This window comes from Centruroides vittatus, unplaced genomic scaffold (assembly GCF_030686945.1).
Source record: "Centruroides vittatus isolate TY-2023 unplaced genomic scaffold, ASM3068694v2 contig_976, whole genome shotgun sequence".
Classification (NCBI taxonomy): domain Eukaryota; kingdom Metazoa; phylum Arthropoda; class Arachnida; order Scorpiones; family Buthidae; genus Centruroides; species Centruroides vittatus.
Genome location: NW_027122649.1, coordinates 1,455,829 through 1,471,262, shown reverse-complemented (window position 1 = coordinate 1,471,262; position 15,434 = coordinate 1,455,829). Strand labels below are relative to the sequence as shown.

Sequence of the window (15,434 nt, the reverse complement as noted above, 5' to 3'; positions counted from 1 at the left end):
TTAACGTGCATAAAAATGCACATAGATCTTCTCCTGTAGCTCGTCTCGACTAAAAAAAGAAAACCGAAATGAAAAAAACTCCGAGTACATAGTAAAAATATCGTAGATTTTATTAGAAATTTCAGCTTAAAAATTCAACTTCGATTAATCGATAGGAAGTGAAGGAACTAAAATAAAGACAATGTAGACGTGATGACGCCCATAGGAGAATGGCGCAGACAACGTGGCACCCCTTTTTTCGATTTTTGCAAAATTTGCTTCCATGGTATGTTAATACACCACTACCTGATGACGCAATCATTTTAATTGTTTTCTGGCATCCCTTCTTTCATTTAATATGTTTAACGCTTCTTAAAAACCTTTTCATCGGTGTAATTTTAATTCGTTTCTAATTTATGTTAATTAGTTCGGAAGGCAATTAAATAAATATTAATACTGTAACTAATTAAATCAAATTACAGCTGTCTGCACGTATCACTTTCTAAGATTCCCTGCTGCCATCTAGTTTCCGGAAATTCATTTACTGCCTCAATTTATTCTCTGTTTCTCTCCTTTTTTTATGTATTGTTGAGCTTTTCCGAGCGAACATTTTATATATATTTATTTTTATAAAGGTTTAGAATATTTATGACCTTCGGTACATTTATTTTTATATGTTTTTGTCGTATTATTTCCGTTCCATTAAACGAATAATTTAATTATTTACTTTGCTTAATTTATCGATTAGACGGCAAGTTTCTAATGGCGCGACAAGAAAAGTTATTTTTTTTTAACACAGAAATTACAAAACAGAATTAAATTGGAAAATGGAAAATGCGACAAAATTACTTTGAAAGTTTCAAATTATCCAGAAAATTTCGTAGTTTTTTAAGATAAATAAAAGTTCCTCAAGTCGCTCTTTTATACATAATAGGTCTACTGTTAAATGGTATAGGCCAGGGATGGCGAACCTTTTTGAATCCGCATGCCATATTGTAAGCATACTTAGCTTTAAAGATGTTAATGCGTTCCAATGTCTTAGACTTCGAATAATGATATTTAAAGAAATTAAATGAATACGCTTTAATTCGAATAAACGTAAAAAATCTGATTGAAAAAAGATGATCACGTGATAAACAGAAAGGATGATTGAAAAAGACAGAAATCATATGATACATTACGTGCCAGATGATTTCTCTTACGTGCCATAGGTTCGCCATTCCTGGTATAGGCCTACTAAAGTTAGATTTTTATACTTTTTCGGCCAACAAACAAACAATTTCAAGCTATCGCTCGGTGGCAATTTCTGCTAATTATTTTGTTGCAGGTAACAACTTAAATCGCTGAAAATTAATTTTTTTTGCCTATTTTCTGTTTAATCCGAGATTTTAAGGTTTAAAATATTAATGGTAGAAAATAAAACTTTCCTATCTTGGTATGAGATTTTATAATTTTCTTTTTAGCTCTGTAGAAACGAAATTCCGTTTATAATATGCGGTGCTATTGTTTCACTTTCGTACATCCGTATTTTCGTCAGAAAATGGGGGACTATCTGTACATAATACATGGTTTTGATAGTCATTTTTAAGAAAAAGCAATTATGAAAAACAAAAACAAATATATATATATATATATATATATTTGGAATAAGAAGTCATTCAATGAAAATTAAAAATAAAAGAAAAATACCGTAAGTATCTTGTGTAATGATCATTTTCAAGATTACAGTTAGTAACGAAGTTTTGTTACCAATTACACTGTAATTCTCTTTACACTATCACGTTTTTTTCCATTTATTACTACTTATTCAATTTATTTTTATTAACGTTTCACTTATTTTTACTTTTCCCTGATCACTGCAGTTCAGAATTCTTTTATTAATATTGCGTTTAAAGCTAAATCTGTTGTTTGTCATACTGCTTTCTCATTTCATAATCGTTTCGTTTCATTATGAAAAACTTCGTCCATCTATTGGCTGTAAGTTTTTAAAAATATAAAACTCTGTACTACATAAGAACATTTCCTTTGACAATATCATTACTAGAAATTTCTCATCAGAATTCCGCTGAATCTTTCGTTCGATAGGATATTATTAAAGAAAAGAACATAATTAGAATAATTGAAATATAACGAAAGTTCGACCGCCTTCAATACTGATGTAATCTTCATACATATAATTTAATTGCCTCAATTTTGTGGTATATTCAACGTTGCCAAAGGTTCGAAGTTTTCTTACGTAACCAAGAGTTTGGAGTGTCGATACGAGAAACAAGCGTGTCTCATATGCTAAAAATACGAGAATTGTTGACCGATACGAGTTTTCGATAACATATTGACACTGTTTATTTTACGTTTTTAATCAGTACTATTGTTAAAAGTTTTTATTATCTTCATTAATTTTTGAGATTCATTACATTTTAATTTGTAATCTGTATTCTGTATGTACAGTACAATACAGTACATTAAAAGCAAAATGTTCCATCACCGCAGCACACAAATAACGTAAATTTAAAAATTAACTTTATTTACAGTTTGAAAATTTCGAAACAACTTTGCGAATCCCATACCCCTATGCGCGACCCTTCACGAGATATAGCCCTGTAAAAATCGCCTACGTCATTTCCGGCCACGTGGAAGTGAAGCGTACCGTTTCGTGAAAAAGCGCGTGTCCTCAGCTCTCCTTGCGCGATTCCCTGCTGTACCCCTCGCCGCCTTCTGTCCCTTCCACATGGTCCGTGGGCAACGTCACCCACCTGCAAGGCTTATATAAGAAGGTCAGGACACGCCATTTTGGGACTTTTTGAGTCGCGTGTTTAAAACAAACTCGTACGAGGTCAGCATATCAGTCGTATAAAACTGCAGTCAGTTTTATACGACATTAACTAAAATTGCATAAATTAGTTTAAACTAATTTTTGCTGACTGCTCGTACAACTTTGTTTTAAACATGAGATTCAAAAAGTCCCAAAATGGCAACTCCAGTTCACGTGTCTTAACTTTCTTATATAGACCTTGCCCACCTGAAGTCATCCGTTGCCTGTAAATACAATTATTAATTATACCTTTGCCGGGACGCGAAGCCCGGTCCACAATGACGGCACTCCATCTCTCAACCCACTAGCCCGCCACGTCGTCTTGCTAGAAACATTTCGGAACTCATATTTCAGAGAAGAGAGCCCAAGGATGGCACTGTGCATGACATCCCAACCACGTGGTCTTCCCTCAGTCATACAAATGAGCCATACGCGCCCGCAGGCCTAATAGAGTGCTAACTGCGGGCCACGTACTCGCCTTCATATCCTCGACCTAGTATTTGTTAGTACAAGCGATAGTCATCTCGTACTCTCTCAAACGTTTTGGATCCTGCCGCGATTTTTGAAAATTAGAAATTATTGAAATAGAGTGGAGACGGATCATCTTTGGTAATGCATCCAACCTCGAGTGGACTTGCAGCCTTGAATATCGATTGAGCTGAAATAAAAGGTTTTCTATTAGCGTAGCTAGTGACGGTCATCTACCGGAGGGATAGGTTACGTTTTTTGAACAAGCCGCGAAAGCGGCGCGTAGTACTAGCGGATCGCGAGCGCGATAGCGAGCTTGTCAGGGGCCGTAGCGCGATAGCGAGCAGCTGAGGGGCCGTAGGCCCCGAGGTCGAGGAGCGCGGGGACGTGCGAAAAGGACTTAACTCCAACTGCAGGTGGTCAGTGTGCCCGTGGATCAACATCTGCCTCTGTTGAAGGTGAGTGTACAATCTGAGTGTACAGCCTTTTACGTGGGCAGTTTTCTTTAGTCTTTGCCGATGTGTATTTAGAATATATGGCCGGCTTGCCGGAGTGCCTGTTAAACACGCGATAGGCTTAACGGAGAGAGCCATGCGACTCCCGATCGCAATTGCCGGAAATGACGTAGGCGATTCTTTACAAGGCGACTTCTATATCTCGTAAAGGGTCGCACGTAACGATATGGTTCCTTTCAGTTTTTTGTTTGCACAAGGTTGGTCTACAGTTCGGAGGGGGAGTCGCCGCCCGATCGTTCGTACCTTCAATTGTGTCAATACGGTGGTTACGTGACCATTGTGGTAATTTTCGGGGGCTTATATCTCGTGAAGGGTCGCGCATAGGGATATGGTTCATTACACATTTTTTGTTCCCACAAGGGGGGTTTACACTTTGGGTGGAGTCGCAACCCCCCTCATTCGGAGGGTAAATCTTACCCGGATGTGTCCCGTCGACGCCGTAATAACCGTGGATCTTTTTTTCTTCTGCTTTATTTTCGTTCGTTAATATGGAATAACCGTGGATGGTTAAACTTAGTCTTATATATGCTGGAAGAGGAGATCGCACCCAGTGGCGTAGCGTGGGTGTCAGCCGCCCGGGGTGGAAGAAAATTTCGTTTCCCTCAGTGGCGTGCCGTGACATTTGATGATAGGGAAGCTGTGTTTCTGTAAGAAGCCGACTTACAGGGGCAATCAATTAATTGCGCGTCAGGGCCATTTCGTATTCGTTTGTTCGATAAGCCAGTAAAAACCGTATACTTCTTTAAATGTATTTTTAATAGATTATCTGACGTACTTAATAAATAACAGAGGTAATTATATTGAACTTTCTTATTAAATTCAATAACTTCCCTATGCCCTCTAAATGCCAATTCTTGCTTTGAGAAAAAACATATAACATCTATTAATTTAGATATATCTATTAATCGTAATTATCTTGTTATAATTCTCAATATTTATTTTATATTGTCTACCAATGTTAAATTCTATTCTATTTTGATTTCCAAATTGCTTCAATTTTACGAAAGAATCGTCATTCGTCATAAATTTTATCGTCAAAATGTCGAAATTTTTTTGTTGACATATTTATATTTCATTTAGGCATTGGTCTTTCTCTTTTAATAATGTTTTCTTTTTCATTATATGGTCTTAAATCAAAACTTTTTTAAAATTAATTTTTGAATCACTAGCCACGATATAAGGGCTAAAATTAAAATTATCGAAAAAACTTACTTGGTAAAACAAAATGTGTGATGAATATACATACCTAGTACAAAAAATTCTTCAATTGTATGAATATACTTTTAAAGAAACTTATAATTAAATATAACTTTGTGAAGAAACGTACATAAAAATAACAAAATATTCTTTACTTTTTCAATCTTAAAACAATCCACTTAGTGAAATAGCTCCCTACGAGTGACTAATGAATGGAATCAGAGACGTCCTGGTAGGTGTGCGGCACCCTCGGGATTTGGCAACCTGCGTGCATGCACGCAGGTTGCCAAATCCCGAGGGTGCCGATACCGGTCAATGTCAAATGCCTCTTTTGTCGCATCACTAGTATATCTCAAAGGACACCACAGGGCTGTTGTAAATTTTAAACGTTTCTCACCATAGATGTAAATATGTTAAACTTAATAGTCATTTGTTTTCTAACTACTGTAATTCGCTTTAGTACCGGGTGTACACGGAAATCAGTTCCCCACTGTACTGAGCTAGTAATTGGTTCGGTTAAGCTTTTGTTTAAGTAAAATTCTGGCTTTTTCAACAGGGTTTTATTTATGTCCCCATTCCCTAAACTCTTAATTATTTAACTACTTCTTAGTAGAAATAAGTCGAAACCAGTTACTTTGTACCTGAATATCTGTAGTCTTGGGTACCGATCAATGTCAAATACCATTGGAAAGACAAATTTTTATGACAACGGATATATAAATCGTAAATTTAAGGAAAATAAATTCTAGAGCTTTTTTTTCCATACCATTGTACTGTACGTCTCATTCATTAAATTTGGTTGTAAATGATACTGCCAAAGTAACAGTTAATTTTTTAACACTGTACTAGAATTGTACAAGTTTTTTCTACATCCCCTTACAGATGAGACATACTAAATCGTAATATCACCGGTTTAATTAACATCGAAATCCGTAAGTAATATAAAATGGGAAAGCAGAATAAACGCAGAATAAATATATCAAATATTTTAATGGATTTTTTTAAAACTCCTGTCAACTATACAGAACTATCATAAAAACATGCCAGTAAATTCCTATCGGTTGAGTTAAGTTATAAATCTAGTCTAGGGTGGGCAACCTTTTTTATAACATGGGCCAGATTAAATTTTACGTTTTTTCCGTTGGCCGTAGTAGTCAATTGACGCCTTCTTGTGATTTGTTTTAGTCTGCAAATATGAAATAAATAAATAAAAAGTTAATTACTACATTTATTTCTCTTATCGTTTTCGAAAATTACAAAGAGTTGGAAAAATAACTGTTAATTAGTTAATTTTCCAATTTAATAATCTATTAAAAATCTCGCGGGCCGGATAGAAACTTTTCGCGGGCCGGGGGTTGCCCGCCGTTGATCTAGTCTGCTTATGATTCACATAATGGGGCAAGGGTGGCTGAATATCTAGCAGTCGGCTAATAGCCCAGAACCGGTCCGGGATATAAAATTGGACGCTTTACGCGTGTGTCGCTTCTACCAGCTAAACCGGGTAAGGTTGGTGCTCTGTAAACCGCATGTGCCAATGCCTATATAATCTGGACCCGGTTTCGACATTCCTTCCGCCACCGAATTATTCGAATATACAATAGCAATTTTATCGTTTTTTTCACATGTAGTATAGAAATTTGTAAAAGATACATAATGCAGTTATAATAAAATATTAATTTTAATTAATTAAAAGTACGTTAAAATATGAAAATTTATATTTTATAAAATACAAGGGAAGGTCATTGGAAGGTGGAATCGGCGCTTCCATCGCTTTCAATGACGGCACGCCACTGGTCTCCCTTAAAATTTCGCCCCCTTAAATAAAATACGGGGAATCCCTATAAGTCAGTACAGACGGTGTCGTCAGTCGCTACAATGAGCAAAATGTCATTATGATAGATTCATTTAAAGAAAGGGGATTCCCCAGTTTCGTCACAGAATAAGTAATGAAAAATTCCGTGCTCATTTCAATCTGTCCGAATCATAGGTACGACAAAAATATGAAATGAAATGGTTCAAATTTTAACAAGATATTATTATTATTTATTGTGAAAAAATGCCGCCCCTAAAAGTACCAACCGGGTCGGGCCGCCCCTGCTGCCCCACTACGCTACGCCACTGATCGCACCGAAGATCCGGGTAGCGTAACTGGCAACGTGTCCGCACGGTAAGCGGGTTGAGGGTTCAAGTCCTGCTTCGGGCCGATTTTTTTTCCAGTTTAATATAAATTAATTAATTAAATATTATAATTATTAATTTTAATAAGAGATGGCGCCTAACGCTTAACTCTAGTGCCACATTTATTTCTAATCTACAGTATAATCATTTATCCAAAATTTAGCCCGATCATTTACGGCTGTAAATCCCAATATCATAAGCAAATATACCAGTTGTTGGTGTATTTGCTTATGATATCGGGTTTCGTTTGATGTACGTTTGTATAAATTCCTATTACAAATATACTGAATTATTTATATTGTTATTGGCCAAATTAATAATAATTTATATTGTTAATTTAAATGTTCGAAATAATTTACATTGTTAATTTATATTGTTAATTTAAATGTTTGACACACGATAGGGGCGCCTCTAGTGCCCATTTTTGGCATAACGTTACACGGACGGACACGCGTTGAATGGGTTATATATATAGATAAAAGAAACTAATAAACGATATTTATTAATTGACCATGAAACTTTATCATCTGTCGACCAAAACCCTTTTCTTTGTTTTCAAGGCCAAAGGTAGTCCCAAATGCAACCAGCGTCATCTTGTAGGAGCGCTGATCCAACGTTGAATCATAGCGTTCAACGCTTCTTGCGTAATGTACGATGCATTTTTTTATAATTTGTGCCCCCTTTTTCATAGTCTTCGGGCGCTGGAGAATCCAGGAGCATATCTCGGACAAATTTTAATTCAAGTAATATAAATAAAAAAATGAGGAGCATAATGGGCCCGAAACGTGTGTAATTATGCACGTATCAAATGAATAAAAGATGAAAAAACCGCCAAGTGTCTTAATTTGTAACACTCAATGGTGTTTGAAACAAAAAAATATATGTTTAATTGAGAGTATTTTGATTCAGATTACTCGTGGAGTCTTTACTCGGATGCTATACTCAAACTAACACTCGACGAGTCCAGGTTTGAATACTTTAACAGTAGATAGGTTGCGGCCGAAGTTCAAACGTTAAACTTGTACGTCAAGCAGAGGTACACATTTGACGTTTGAACTCCAAGTAAAACACGTTGCGCCACACATTTATGTCGCGCACTGACTCATGAAATATTGTTGAAAAATGTTTTAAACTGCGCATCGTTGCACCCACATAAACAAGCTTGAAATTGAAACGTTGGTCGTGTAAAGGCCCCGAATATATACCCGTTGTTGAATTCCGATCCTCTTTCTTTTTATCGTTTCTTAAAAGTTTGAAAACAGTGGAATTACGTCGGTATACAATGCGAAAATTATTAGACCTGGCAATACATCTATTGTTTAAAAATGGAATGTAATTAAGCGCTATTCTTCTTATATTTATTCCGAACATATTTTATGTTTTGTAGTTAATGTTATATTTTTATGTAACTGAGGAAGATCGTTAAAAGCGATTGAATACAGGTAACCACCGTATAACATGGGAGTTACGTTCCAAAAAATTGCCGTGTTATGCGAATCCGTGTTATACGAAACAAAGAACTAGTACGAAAAGGGGAGTTCGGTTCCAAAAATTAAAAAAACATGCTATTATATTTTCATAATTAAGATAAATATCTTTATTAAAGTTTTCTTGAGTGATACATATTAACATAAATTAAACAATGTTTTCTTCGTCATCACTAAGCACTATTAACCGAGGGCGTTTTCTTTTTGGCAAGTTATCCTTATCCTCTAAGCATTTTTCTGCATTATCTTCAGATCCATGCTTTACCTTTTGCAAAAAGTATGTAATTTTAGTTTGCTTGCTTTTAGTTAAAAGATCTTTATAAATTTCCTTATATGGTGCTAAGCACTTAGGAAGAATAAAGCAAGTATGGAATAAGGGAAAAACATCTGGCAACAGCAAAAGCAGAAGTGTAGAGATCTGGCAACATTGAAACAAGTTTTGAGAAGGACTATGTGTATCAACAGAAGGCAGGAAAAGAAAATTTACATACTTAAGTACTAATAGTTCACGAAAATAATTTTCGTGAACTATTAGTACTTAAGTGTGTAAAAATTTATTACATTTCATGTTGTACGAGGGTTTTACCCAATTCTCGAACCGTGCCAGAGTGAATCCGTGCTGTAGAAGTGCCGTGTTATACGGGTGTTACCTGTACGTTATTATTTTATTAAATTTTTCTGGATTGATAAAGGTATAGTTTATTTATAAGTAATTTAATTATTAGTGTGAGTAAAGTAGTGAGTAAATAATTAGTAGCAGTCTAGTAGTAAGCAAAGTGGCAACGCGACAACGTAGACTTTTGCGACATTTAGAAAGTTAATTGGGTATTTGCGGATCCGTAGCGCTAGATCCAGCAGGCCGAAGAATGCGCTGGATCTAGCTGGATTGCTGAATGAGTGATCCAGCAATTGCAATCCCTACCATCAATGCTCATCTGTTCTGTTTTCAAATACATAAAAATAAAAATTAATGACTATATATATATATATATTAGTCATTAATTTTATTTTTATGTATCTATGTATTATGTATTATGTAAACATATGAGCGTTAATGGGCCATCGATACACGCGCTTTATTTCATGTTCGGAATGCTTTAGGGTTCTATGATGAATAAAATAATTCTGTTTATTCTGTTAACATTCTGTTAATTCTCTTGTGAAAAGATGGGGAAATGGTGGATATAAAGTATTGAAATGAATGCTGTCAAAAAGGAACGTAAAACAAAAAAGAATTGTATGTGATATAACAGATGAAATTGTTCTGTAATTTTAAAACATTAAAGTTTTTACGTGGCGTTTCTATCCAATGACAACTAACTTTCAAATCTTAACTTTATGCGTTTTTTTCTTAATTTTTAGATTTTTATGATCTTTTTGACTTTTTATACTAGCATGTTATACAAATTTTACTTTGAATGTCCTTTAATTTTTTTCTTTTTGTTATTTCTACGTGTTACATTTATTATGTTTGGGTCTTTATCTACTCTAAGGCTTAATAAGACAGATAAAACAAGTGTCAACAATTTTGCAAGAAAGGTCTAAGGCAGCGATTCTCAACCTTCTTAGCTCCGCGACCCACGAAATAGTAAATATAAATAAAATTAATATTTTGCGACCTCCCACCAAAGGAATAATAACAGTAAGCCTTACCATTACTAATTGAATTTTGACTGTAATTGTAAATGTAAATTTTTTAAATATTATATAATCACATTGCACTAATTTTATACATTAAGAAAATACCAACAGTATAAAAGATGTAATACTACTATTCATATTATTTTATGTCGCTACGTTTATAGCGACGGGTATGAACATGCATATATGACGTGTACATATGTGGCAATTTACCAGTGCGCGTGCCGTCATTGGAAGCGATGGAAGCGCCGATTCCACCTTCCAATGACCTTCCCTTGTATTTTATAAAATATAAATTTTAATATTTTAACGTACTTTGAATTAATTAAAATTAATATTTTATTATAACTGCATTATGTATCTTTTACAAATTTCTATACATCTGAAAAAAAACGATAAGATTGCTATTGTATATTCGAATAATTCAGTGGCGGAAGGAATGTCGAAACCGGGTCAGTTTCTAATCAGCCAGATTATATAGGCATTAGCACATGCGGTTTACAGTGCACCAACCTCACCCGGTTTAGCTGGTAGAAGCGACACACGCGTAAAGAGTCCGACTTTATATGCCCGGAGCGGTTGTGGGCTGTTAGCCGCCTGCCTGTCAACTTCCAAGCAGCCAGATTATAGGCATTGGCGCATGCGCTTTACAGAGCACCAACGTCACGGTTTAGCTGGTAGAAGCGACACACGCGTAAAGAGTCCGACTTTATATTCTGGAGCGGTTGTGGGCTGTTAGCCGCCTGCTAGATATTCGGCCACCCTCGCCCGATTATGTGAATCACGAGCAGACTAGATCAACGGCAGGCAACCCCCGGCCCGCGGGCCAGCTACGGCTCGCGAAAAGTTTCTATCCGGCCCGCGAGATATTTAATAGATTATTAAATTATTTCCAATTCTTTGTAATTTTCGAAAACGATAAGAGAAATAAATGTAGTAATTAACTTTTTATTTATTTATTTCATATTTGCAGACTAAAAAAATTACGAGTCACAAGAAGGCGTCAATTGACTACTACGGCCCGCGGAAAAAAACGTAAAATTTATTCTGGCCCATGTTATAAAAACGGTTGCTCACCCTAGACTAGATTTATAACTTAACTCAACCGATAGGAATTTACTGGCATGTTTTTATGATAGTTCTGTATAGGAAACCAATTAAAATCAAATAAATTTAAAATCGGAATGGTAGATCTTACGACATCTTGTGAAAATTCATCTGTATCTATTCGGGATTTCGACCCCTTTATCTGCGAAGAATTAGCGCTGACAAATGCAGATTACGTCGGAATGTCCCTCTAGTGACGAATATTAACAATATTTTCGTTTTCGTTTCTGTCCGATGAATAAATATTTTTCTATAAACAATTAAAAGACAGTCGTTCCAAAAAATTCTTTAGACGATCACCATTTTTAGTGTTCCAGAACCAAGAATCAGACAGCCAGACCTTCCCTTTTAGGCTACATAGCTGTCCTTTCTAAAAGAAGTTCCTTAAAAGATACACAGGAAACCAATTAAAATCAAATAAATTTAAAATCGGAATGGTAGATCTTACGACATCTTGTGAAAATTCATCTGTATCTATTCGGGATTTCGACTCCTTTATCTGCGAAGAATTAGCGCTGACAATTAGAATTAGCGTTAGCGCTGACAACAAGAATTAGCGCTTCTTTTAGAAAGGACAGCTATATAGCCTAAAAGGAAAGGTCTGGCTGTCTGATTCTTGGTTCTGGAACACTAAAAATGGTGATCGTCTAAAGAATTTTTTGGAACGACTGTCTTTTAATTGTTTATAGAAAAATATTTATTCATCGGACAGAAACGAAAACGAAAATATTGTTAATATTCGTCACTAGAGGGACATTCCGACGTAATCTGCATTTGTCAGCGCTAATTCTTCGCAGATAAAGGGGTCGAAATCCCGAATAGATACAGATGAATTTTCACAAGATGTCGTAAGATCTACCATTCCGATTTTAAATTTATTTGATTTTAATTGGTTTCCTGTGTATCTTTTAAGGAACTTCTTTTAGAAAGGACAGCTATGTAGCCTAAAAGGGAAGGTCTGGCTGTCTGATTCTTGGTTCTGGAACACTAAAAATGGTGATCGTCTAAAGAATTTTTTGGAACGACTGTCTTTTAATTGTTTATAGAAAAATATTTATTCATCGGACAGAAACGAAAACGAAAATATTGTTAATATTCGTCACTAGAGGGACATTCCGACGTAATCTGCATTTGTCAGCGCTAATTCTTCGCAGATAAAGGGGTCGAAATCCCGAATAGATACAGATGAATTTTCACAAGATGTCGTAAGATCTACCATTCCGATTTTAAATTTATTTGATTTTAATTGGTTTCCTGTGTATCTTTTAAGGAACTTCTTTTAGAAAGGACAGCTATGTAGCCTAAAAGGAAAGGTCTGGCTGTCTGATTCTTGGTTCTGGAACACTAAAAATGGTGATCGTCTAAAGAATTTTTTGGAACGACTGTCTTTTAATTGTTTATAGAAAAATATTTATTCATCGGACAGAAACGAAAACGAATAGTTCTGTATAGTTGACAGGAGTTTTAAAAAATCCATTAAAATATTTGATATATTTATTCTGCGTTTATTCCGCTCGCCCATCTTATATTACTTACGGATTTCAATGTTAAACCGGTGATATTACGATTTAGTATGTCCCATCTGTAAGGGGATGTAGAAAAAACGTGTACAATTCTAGTACAGTGTTAAAAAATTAACTGTTACTTTGGCAGCATCATTTACAACCAAATTTAATGAATGAGACGTACAATGGTATGGAAAAAAAAGCTCTAGAATTTATTTTCCTTAAATTTACGATTTATGTATCGGTTGTCATAAAAATTTGTCTTTCCACTGTTTTCCCAAGACTACAGATATTCAGGTACAAAGTAACCGGTTTTGACTTATTTCTACTTAAGTAGTTAAATAATTAAGCGATTAGGGAATTAGAAACATAAATAAAACCCTGTTGAAAGAGCCGAAATTTTACTTAAACGGAAGCTTAACCGAACCAATCTCTTGCCGAATACAGTGGGGTCTGATCTCTTCATAATATTAGATGTAATAGAGACAGAAATTTTTCCAGTTCAACGAGAGTGACCGAAAAGTTGTAAATTTTGGAAATCTCCGTGAACACTCGGTCCTAAAACGAATTAGTTAGAAAACGAACGACGGACAATCTGTTAAGTTTAACATATTTAGATTTTTACAGCTACGGTGAGAAACGTTTAAAATCTACAACAACCCTGTCGCGTCCTTTGAGATATACTAGTGACGCGACAAAAGAGGCATTTGACATTGACCGGTATCGGCACCCTCGGGATTTGGCACGCACACACCTACCTGGACCGTCTCTGATTTCATTCATTAGCCACTCGTAGGGAGCTATTTCACTAACTTGTAAGTGGATTGTTTTAAGATTTAAAAAGTAAAGAATATTTTGTTATTTTTATGTACGTTTCTTCACAAAGTTATATTTAATTATAAGTTTCTTTAAAAGTATATTCATACAATTGAAGAATTTTTTTTCTAAGCATGTATATTCATCACACATTTTGTTTTACTAAGTTTTTTTTTTATAATTTTAATTTTAGCCCTTATATCGTGGCTAGTGATTCAAAAATTTATTTTAAAAAAGTTTTGGTTCAAGACCATATAATGAAAAAGAAAACATTATTAAAAGAGAAAGACCAATGCCTAAATTAACTATAAATACGTCAACAAAAAAATTTCGATAAAATTTGACGATAAAATTTATGACGAATGACGATTCTTTCGTAAAATTGAAGCAATTTGGAAATCAAAGCGGAATAGAATTTAACTTTGGTAGACAATATAAAATAAATATTGAAAATTGTAACAAGATAATTACGATTAATAGGTATATCTAAATTGATAGAAGTTATATGTTTTTTCTCAAAGCAAGAATTGGCATTTAGAGGGCGTAGGGAATTTATTGAATCTAATAACGGAGGTAATTATATTGAACTTTCTTATTTATTAAGTACGTCGGATAATCTATTAAATATACATTTAAAGAAGTATACGGTTTTTACTGGCTTATCGAACAAACGAATACGAAATGGACCTGACGCGCAATTAATTGATTGCCCCTGTAAGTCGGCTTCTTACAGAAACACAGCTTCCCTATCATCAAATGTCACGGCACGCCACTGCAATTTACAAGTTTCAACTTGATATGTACGTGCTCTTTTAATGAACTCCTATAATACTCGCTGTGAGAGCATGTTTGAACATGAATATGGATGCGTTTGAACAAGTCGTGCTGTCACTAGTATAAAAGAGGCGCTAGCGATTGCACCACTTCAGTTAAGTTTCGAATGCGAAGTGTGCGTCTGGTGCTATTATTTTAGTGTTCGGTCAACCGTGAAACTGAATTGTTTTTTTTTTTTTGAAATTTCTAATGCGAAATGGATAAATTTGTGAAAAAACGAAGTGAGCCATCTACATCCAGGGAATCGGTTGGTAAAAAGACAAGGTTGTACAATGACTGTGGTCTGAAGACCACGTGTTCTGTTGCCTAACCGGCTCGTAACCAACCCCTTGGGTGGTTCACGGTGTAAAGGAGGGACAGGCCCTCATAGTGTAAAAGCTTCCTGTTGTAAAAGTTAATGGGAGAAGGGGGTCCAAAGATCACGTGTTCTATTGCGTGATCCTTGGGTGGGCCGCAGGGTAAAGAAAAGATGGACCGCGTTTTCGATGACAACGAAAAAAAACCCGGATCAAGGAGAAAGGGAGGGAGATCGCGCATGCTCAACGGAAGAAGTAGGATTTTTTTCGAAAGAAAGAATAGAGAGAGGACGTGTAGACGATAGAGTCGAGAGATTGTTTTTTTGTGCGCGTTGTTTCTTTTGTTTTAGTGTCTGTTATAGCGAAGGGACAGAGTAGTGATTGGAAGAACTAAAATAAACTTTAAGTTCCTTGCATTGGAGTCATAGAGCGTGTGATTTATTTCTTTGAAGTTTTTTTTTTGTTTTGTTCCTGCACGGGGAATACTCTAAAGATCGAGTACTTCCCCACATAATTGGCGTCCGCGACATGATTTGCTCTCAAGACTCCATTTTCACACCAAGTTATAGTAGTTCAGGTTGTGAAAACACAGACAGTTA

General features: G+C 35.3%; 1 long non-coding RNA gene across 1 annotated transcript; it reads right to left on the bottom strand.

Annotated features, from left to right (window-relative positions):
- Positions 1 to 8,717: 8,717 nt before the first annotated feature.
- On the bottom strand, positions 8,718 to 11,515 carry LOC136985749 (uncharacterized). Its single transcript, XR_010882386.1, has 2 exons — positions 11,476 to 11,515; positions 8,718 to 8,901 (listed from the first exon to the last, which is right to left on the bottom strand). It is a non-coding gene; the product is annotated as an uncharacterized lncRNA (long non-coding RNA).
- Between the last annotated feature and the right edge of the window lie 3,919 nt (positions 11,516 to 15,434).